General features: G+C 39.1%; 1 protein-coding gene across 2 annotated transcripts in view; it reads right to left on the bottom strand.

Moving 5' to 3' along the window:
• Positions 1 to 8,632, bottom strand: part of LOC109033964 (alpha-tocopherol transfer protein) — a 75,254-nt gene extending 66,622 nt beyond the window's left edge. For both annotated transcript variants that reach the window (XM_019046848.2, XM_019046849.2), the window contains exon 1: positions 8,450 to 8,632. The gene's annotated coding sequence lies outside the window, so the exon portion shown is untranslated. The remainder of the gene's footprint in view (positions 1 to 8,449) is intronic.
• Between the last annotated feature and the right edge of the window lie 612 nt (positions 8,633 to 9,244).

Genomic DNA, 9,244 nt, shown 5'->3' with positions numbered 1-9,244 from the left:
ACCTGAGCCTACGTCTCGAGTGAAAATTGAATTATGTATTTGAAATTGGTAGACAAAAACAGATTGCAATCCTTACTCGCGGCGAGCTTTCGGAATGACTGTATATTGAGTGTTTCGAAATAAAACCCTTTGTGCGAATAATTGTATACGTACCTCCTTGTTATGTGACGTTCGACGAGTTTTAAAACTCAGTGAAAGTTTTAGCGGAAAATTCCCAAGGCCCCCTTGGTGAAATTGCAATTTGCGTGAGGAAGTTGGGCAACAGCGAAATGTAGTTACTTCTTTTCGAGAGGGAAGCGACAGACTAGGGCTTGATTTTTGAAAAAATGTCCTAAGATCCAGAAATCATCACCTCGTCGTTTCCATCACAAAAGAACGTAACATACATTTCAATGTTGCCAAATTTTCTCTCGCATGCGTTTTGAATTTTTACCGGGGGAAGCTTGGACATTTCTAACTGAACATTTCACCGATTTTGCTTCATACCTCGTGCAAAAAGCAGACACATTTTGAACGGAGATTACACAGGTGCATTCTCATGAAAAATTGAAAATTGCTCGAGCCAATTTTGCAACCTTGGAATGGAGTTACGCTCATTCGTCAAGGAAACGATCCACGAATAGATTTCTTGCATGTGTGGGGGATATGCGATTTAAGTACGTAAATCTCTTACGTCAAATTTTGCGAGAAACACGATTCTGCCACTGGTTTTCTCTGAAACGAACTCCAAAGCTCAAAAAAAGCTCACAAAGTTGGGGCCGTAACTAGGTATATAAGGGGATATCCCACGCTACACTGAGAGTTCCCATTTATGTCAAATCAAACTGCCCGTGCAAAGGTGCGGAGCACGTGGAGCAAATACATTAGCAGGGTTGCCATGTTTACAGTTTTGGAGTCCTCAAACAAAGTGGCAACCCTGCTAATATCTTTGCTCCCTATCTTAGCATGGACAGTTTGACTTGATATGCACATGGACTCTTAACTTAGCGTGATACCCCCTCCATTAAAGCCTCAACTTTAAGAGCTGTTTTTTAACTTTGGAATTCGTTTACGAGAAAACTAGTGGCACCATCGTGTTTCTCGCGAAATTTTAAGCTAATTACAGTAACTATTCCAGCCAAAGTAACATCGCAAATCCTCCACACATGCAGGAGCCTCATTGATTGATCGACCATCGCTTTCCTCAAGTTGAGGATCCAATTTAAGAATTTTGCCTCATTGCCAGAGGTAATGTCCTCATCGTGTTTACCGTTCTAGACCCAACAGCTGGAAGGAGAGACCGGGGGTCTCCCGTGCTCACACGACCGTAAACAATCCTACTCCAGCATGGAGTTTCCGATGAACTTTAATCGTCAGTCGACACACAATGGATCGAGGCAATCAGAGAGGTCGGACATAAAATATTCGACTGCACTGAAAAAAAATTCTCGGCGTTTTTACCAAGGTCCGTTGGCACCTTTACCATCTCACTTTTTTTACCAATTATTGGTAATTTTACCAAGACAGACTGGTAAGCTCACCTAAAAACCGGTATTTTTACTGTTTTTTTTTCAGGTCAGAACACCACTTTTATTGGTAATCAATTCCCGGTAACTTTGCCATTTTATCTCGGTAATTCTACCACAGTCGATACAAAATATAAGCGTTTTTACCGGGAATCAGTAAGATTACCGAGAAAGTCAATAATTTTACCGAGATTTCTCGGTAAAATTACCAATTCCATAAATGGTAATTTTACCAAGAAAAAACTGGGATCAAATAGAACCCTGAATTCTTGGTAATTTTACCCTTTTCTTGGTAAATACACCGAGATTTTTTTTTTTTCAGTGTGAAACTGCAAATTTTGGTGTTGATTTCGTCACATCTTAAATTTTTCGGGGTGTCTCTGGAAGTAAATTTCACGAAGAAACCAACGGAATCACTTTTAGAACCTCAAAAATTTGTAAAAGCGGAGTTACAAGCTCTTTAAGTTTCCAAATTTGGTCCGACCTCTTATTGACTCGATCTACTGTGCGACACCGCGCGAGGGACGAGCAGAGAGGGAAAAGCACACGGGTCTAGATAAGACGCGTCAGAGAGAGATGGAAAGGACAGGGGAAAACGGAGATAACCGCGGGATAGGTGTCGTTATCTTCCCCGTGCCGTTACTACAGATGCGGAAGGTCAGAGGCGCGACAAAATCTAGTTCAAAAGTGACCATCACTCGCGGACGCCCAAGCTCGTCTCAGCGCCCATTTTCGGGCCTCAGAATCGGGAATTATTTGTAAAAAGTCGAAAAAGTTATGGGTGCTCGCTGAAATCGGAACGGATAGTCCGTCGCGTTAGTCTCTCGGGAAAGTTTGGTGATAACTTCGGAAGGATGCCACCGCGACCTGAAGAGGAGAATTTCATAAGGCGGAGGGCCAAGAGTGTCACCCAGGCGGAGGAAATCCAACAGATCGAAGCGAAAGTTCGTCACTCGCAGCCGGATAAACCGTAAGTTCGCGTCGTTACGCAAAAGCTCATCACTAACCCTGGAACATGCTTCATTACCTACGCCGCCCCAGGAGAAGACTATTGGGGTTGCAGAGGGTGTGATTTCAACATGTTACATTTTTCGTTACGTAATGCTTTGGGGCTCTGCCAGGGCCGGTTCTACCACCTCTGGCCAAAGTGAACCTCTTTTCTAAGTTGAATTAAGAACACTATTTTGGGGGGCTTCGGGGCTTGTAAGATACATTTTATGGTACTATTGACATTTTCGATTTTGGTGAGACATTTTGGAACCGAGTGGCTTAACCTCCGGTTAAACTTTGATAGGCACTCGGGGTGCCTGTGAAAAACCGCGGGTTAAACTCGTGGCAAATATGACAAAGCCGGGTCTTAAAAGGCTACGCGAAAACTGTCTCAGATCATTTAGGGCCGGGTACCTTCGGGCTACATAGGCTATAGTCCAGGAGCGCAACATCCTGAGGGGTACAAAATTTTCGAGCATCCTAAAACTTAAGTACCTACGCGTCTTTTGTCGCATCTCTCCAAAACCAGTTTTATTCTGGCGTCAAACTGTTTGCAGTTGGGCAACTGTAAACTGTCATGTATCATGCTTTTTAAAGGTGAATTTGAACTATTTTCCTATTACCTAGCATCTTCCTTCAGGTCGGGTGGGGGTTCGTGTATCAGACATCCTTCCTCCCGATAGCACCCATTTTAGGGGTGCTAAACAAAGTTCAGCATGGGGACGCTAAAAGTATAATTCCTACCCTGAGACCATTCAAACTATGTGTAATTGTCTCCCGTGTTTCTGCGAGCGGACTTTTCCTAGGAACATGAGAAAATCAAAGTAGTGAAATTTCGGTCGAAAAAAGGACGATTCTCGATTGCCCCAAGGTGATTTCAGGTCGCGTTAATTATCAGCGGAATCTTTATCGTTCTACCGGGAAACTTTTTTCCGTGAGAAATGATGTTAACATGGGTAGTTGAAGGGCTTGGAGGACGAGGCGTACCTATCAGTGCAGTTTTTGAAAAAATTGACACAAGTACCTAAGAATGAATTCAAGTAAAACTAGTCTTAATGCATATTCTGAGAAAAAATCGCTTCCAATTTCTAATTTTTAAGAATTAAGATGTCAGTTTGAACTGTCTATCCGCCATAGGGAGCCATGTAATTTCGAAACTTCAAACACACACGCATCTCTCAAAATAGCAGAAACTGCACTTATGCGCCTTGTCCTCCAAGCCTCTCAGTTAATATATGTAGAATGTATGGATGCTTAAGTGGAGTCCTCTCGAAAGCTGAAGCTTGAAAGAAAACACCCCCTCAGAATTAGGAAGGATCGCCAGTGACCTTGTTTCCTCGGTTTTCGGAGATACCTTCCACGAGGCTCTCCAGATATCGAGTCCCCGCCCCCTTTCTGTCTTCTCGTCACTCCATTTTACTTTATTTTTTGATAACCATTCAATGTTGAAAGCTGAAAATTAAGTGGGCTGAATAAGCAAAAAAGGAGGCATTATTTCAGCTTGATACATTATTTGGAGGAGACGAAATTTGGCTGAGGAGGGGACAAAACCTGAGTATAAGTGCACAGAATCATACTCTATATGATATATGGACCGAGTCATAGTATCATACAGGAACCAACCCAAATTTCGAAAAACTTGAGTTAGGAATGTTTTTGAGTTCCTTTAGCCGTATATTTTCTACTGCCAAAAGCTGAAAGTCAAAAAACAGAAATTGATTTGTGGAAAGAGGACTTAAAAGTTTATTTTATACATTGAGCATTATGCAGGAATAAAACTTCAAACCTCTTTTTCTCAGTTTCAACTTCATGTGAGTTGATTTCTTTCTGAGGAACTCGGTCCATATGGTCATGAGGGTAGTGTATCGCTCTGAGGGTGTCACCCTAATCAATAATCATGTTAAGTAGGTACAAACCAATTTTTATGATTTTACATACAGTCCACGATTGAAAGCAGAGCCGCAAAGCAGTTAGGGGGCGCACCCCCTGGTTAAAAATATACAATCCCCAAATTAGATCAAATGATAACTTCCATTCACTTATTTTCAATATAAACATGAGGATGGTAGAATCTCTGCGGTCTTCTTTTCATTCATTTGACATGAAACACCTGCCTCTTTATGTGAATACGTGTGCATCTACTCTGTAGGGGGTTTTCCCATAGTTTTTAAATTTTATGTGATACTTAGTTTCTGGTAAAAAAAAAAAAAAAAAAAAAAAAAAAAAAAAAAAAAAAAAAAAAATTCAATATTTGAGATGATCCTTATTGTAAATCCATAGGTTTAAGAGTTCCTTCGTGGTGACAGGTAAAAAGCACGTTTAAAGCGGAAATTGGAGGGAGAAAACTGTTCAAGAATAATCAAGAAGCTTCTTCAGAGAAACGACCGGCTTAGGCATTTTTAGTTGAAATAAACAAATGTATGACTGGAGGTGATAAACTATACCTATAAATAAATTACCTTTAAAAACACGGGATGATAAAGGGGAACGCACCGTTTTAAGTCCACTTTGGAAAGACGTCAGAGGAATGATAAAATATTGATTAAAATGACGTCGAGGATGCGCGCCCGTCGCGTCGTCTCAAATTAGCACGCGCAATTTCTGATTATTGGCAGTTGATTAGCACAGGTGGAAAGGTGAACAGAGGTGTGCGTGAAAATAAACTGGCATGACTAAATTGTCGTAGTATCTAAATGTTGAAAAATGCACATGCCATATTGTCAATTGTAGTGTTTCAATTTTTTTGCAACTCCCGCCTAGAGCTATCCCGCCTAGAATTATCAAACCGTTTGCTGTTCCTGGATTTGAACGTAAAATGACCTTTTAGTCTTTGCTTTAAATTAAGAGATGAAAAATAAAAAAAATTGGGTCACCTTATTTTTTAAATCCTTTGCTTCTTTTTCGTAATTCGCCTTTGAACGGGTGTTCAATGCTGGATTTTGGTAAATTCAATGGTGAATTCTGTTTTCCATCTGGCGAGCCTATTTAAGTCCAAAATCAGATTTAAGGAGAGCATCGGAAACTATTGTGTATTCAAATCCAAACAAAGTGGTCACAAAAAAATATAAACGTCGACACCAGACAGGAATATTCCTTCCTCCGTTTATTATTATTTACTAATACTGCGAGGCGAATTCTGCAAGGTGGTTTGCCTTGAAAGTGGATTTGGTACTGGGTTGATAACCTGCTTCTTCCACGATGCGGTTCCCTCAATCAATTGTAGGTCCTCCCATCTCATTACGGACCCTTTAAAATATCGTTAGCTTTCAATACAAGTGCGAATGTTAGTCAGAGTGGGTCAATTGCATACTGCATAAGTGATATGTTTTACCTAATGGTTTACGATCACAGGTTACAAATATTTCATAACATTGGCCCTTACAGTTTTTTGTATTACAAATTGATGGCATTAGAGTTTTTGGAAAAACTGCTTAACTTCATCAACTAAGGAAGTGAGTTAGTCACTCTCCTCCACCTTGATAGCTTTACAGATGCTTGTGGTCACCCTGGTGTGTGTATCACTTTTCTATGAAACGAGATGGAGAAAATCATGGTATACGATTATGCCTCGGACGACGGTATCCCCACTCATTACCATTTTTATCACTACATAAAATACGTTTTATTCAATATCGACGCTTAATGTAAAAAAAGAACTATCTCAACTGCAACAAGCAGAATCTATATAAAATTCAAGACACCTATAAAATGTTACCATCAAATACTTCATATTCATCATGTTACGTATGCATTTGCAAGATGCATTGAATGCATCCTCGTGCGTGAAATTCGCATGGAGAAATGTCTTGATTGAATTTTGATGGAAGTATAAATCTTAAAATTACTTTCATTTAGCATCTTATGACGTAAATGTTAAGTTGGAATACTTGCGAAAACGCTACAATTTATCGAGCGAGCTGTGCATTTTTGATTCTGCATGCTTTAAATCCCTATTTCAAAATTAGAAATTTTTTCCACGATGAATAATTGATCAAGTAATGTGTTTGCATAAAAATTCTGGCGGATTTTTTCTTCCTCATCGCAAAGGAAAATGAAGCCAAGTTACCCGATGTCAGGTTCCAATCGCTTGAAACTCGAACTTTGCTCGATCAACACACCTAACTGAGAAGGCGTACTATTCCGGTCAGTTAACCTCAATGTGGCAGCCTGAATCTGGTATCATCAAAGATGCTCATTAAAGAATCAACCAGACCATCATTCAATTCGCGATATCTCTCTACAGTTATTTCGGGGTTTCTTTAAATACTGCATCGATGAGGCTTAAAAAATAAAGGACGCATCATATGTGATAAATGACCAACGGAAAAAATAAACAGTCATGGCTTTGTGAAGATTGCGCGCTTTTTAATGGTATACAGTACATTGGTTGCCAAAGCAATCATGCGAATACGCTGTCATAATGAATGCATTGTTTTATTGGTATTTTTAAAATTAAAAAAAAAAAAAAAAATTGTGTAATTTTTTCAACGGTATTTTTATTTGAATTTTTCTTTCTTCTTTTTACATAATGAGATGAAGGAATCCCTTTTTCATCCCTGTGTCTGGACGTGGGAGAAAATTTTATGATGAAAAACATCCGTCGAAAAGAAAATCATTGATTTTCTGTCCATTGTTAAGGCGACACGCCTTGCAGCGTTACAAGCAACCATCCAAAAGAAATGAATTGAATATTTGCCTCAACTGTGGACGAAATGGTTTGAACTCAACAGGGAGGAACCAAATTATTTTGGCAAAAAAAGGGTGCGCTTTGCTCTATTTAGTTGTTTAGAGTTACTCTTTAAGCATAGCCATGCAATTGGCTCTTTTTTATCTGAAATGATTTAGTAACCAATAGGAACTGAGAGGGAACTAACGACTGTGCATGCTTTTGGTTCCTTTTTCTGAAGTAACTAAACCATCAACTTTGCAATTAGTTCCGTCTCTGAATCGATTTGGCTCTTTTTGAATTCAAGACTGGGAAATCAAGTTATTGAAAATTTTAAAAAAAGCAACAACTTTTGCAGCAACTTTACCTTTCTTCATCACAATCAAAGAAACAAAGTTTCTCAGTGAAATTATACTTAAAACCAGATTTCTCAAATAAAATATTTTTATTATGAGGAATAATAAATAGAAATTCCACAACAAGTGGACCCTTTTTTTTTAAAAAAAAAGGAGAAAGGAAAAAAAACTTGATTCCTCTCCTGTTTTATCAGGTCTAAATGAACCGCATTTAGCAAAAAAGAGCCAGCTCGATTACATTGTTAAAATGTTGCTTCTTCATGTTTATCTAAAAAAAATGTCCCAGAATGGCAAATAGATTTTGCTTCGCACCATAAACTTATTAATTTTAAATTAAATAACTGTGTAAATTTCAATTCTATACATGTATTATGTATTTTTAAAAGAAAAGAAGAAGTTGCGTAGTTTTGAAAATACTGTAATCGCATTGGTTCCTTTTTGCTGAATGCGATCCAAATATGAGACTCAATTTACTGCATTTGATAGAAATACGGCTAGAGGACTCACATACTTTTCGCTTCCCACCAAAAAATTGTAAATTTTAAAGGAAAATAATTGTGTAAATTTTAATACCGTACATATATTGAGTAAAAAGAAATTGCATGATTTAAAAACACTGGGAAAAAACACATTGGATCTAGAGTCCAGACTCTTGAAAACATTGACAAGAAAAAGGACTCTTGATCCAATCAGATTTAAGCTTAAATCAAAAGGAAATCCGCTCAAATTAAGAGGCTTGTTCTTGATTTAAGCTTAAATCTGATTGAATCAAGAGTATTTTTTCTTGTCGATGTTTTTAAGAGTCTGGACTCTAGATCCAATTGTTTTTTTCAAGTGAACGATGGATTCGAGCTGATTCCTTTTTGCTAAATGCGTTCCAAGTATGAGACTCAATTTTCTGCATTTGATAGAAATACGGCTAGAAGACTCACAAGTAAATATCCTGATTTGGTTCCCTGTGTCCAATTTTGTCCGTCTCCTGTGGGCAGTAAGAAACTGAAGAGAAGTGGCCTCTGGTTGCCACGCGTTTCACGTAATCCACAAGCTCGGACACACCGCAAACCACGAACTGACCCGTCGCTGATTGCTGATCGGCGCAACTGGTTGCTCCTCGCTAGCGCCGCGGTTCAACCAACTCCTGATCGCTGATCCGGCCCCCGCGGCTCCGCTGATCCGCCCCACTCCTCACCGCTCACAATCAGCAGTGCTGCGTTGCCAACATGACGTAGCGCTGCCCGATCTGGAGGTGACGTCATCGTAGGGAATCTCCATTGGAAGTGGTTTCGAATTCTGCCGTGCCAAGGAAGAACGCCGCATTAACATTCGAGACCTGCCAAATTTCCTTTGATAATATGTTTATTATGAGAAAAATTATGAATAATATCCTTGAAATTTTCAGGGACTTTAGATCAACATACGAAGAATATTCTCTGAAAATTGGAAGAAAAATATTCATAATTTTACCCTAGGGAATTCGTGTTTTATCGAAGAAAATTTGGCAACTCCTGAAGGTTCATATGGCGTTTTACCTTAGCACGGCAGAACTGGGTCCAAACAATAGCACGATGGCCAAAGTGAAAAACCATGTATCTCCGTTTGCGACGTCGAAGACTTCCTGTGTCATACTTTATTTTTTCTTTGGAAAACCAGACGATTTAATTTCTTGAAAATTTCTTTGATTTTTCTTCTCTGTCGAAAGAATACTCTGTATAAATTCTGAGCCATAA

This window comes from Bemisia tabaci, chromosome 8 (genome assembly GCF_918797505.1).
Source record: "Bemisia tabaci chromosome 8, PGI_BMITA_v3".
NCBI classification, from domain to species: Eukaryota; Metazoa; Arthropoda; class Insecta; order Hemiptera; family Aleyrodidae; genus Bemisia; species Bemisia tabaci.
The sequence above is the reverse complement of the archived record's forward strand: the minus strand, read 5'-3'. Positions and strand labels throughout refer to the sequence as shown.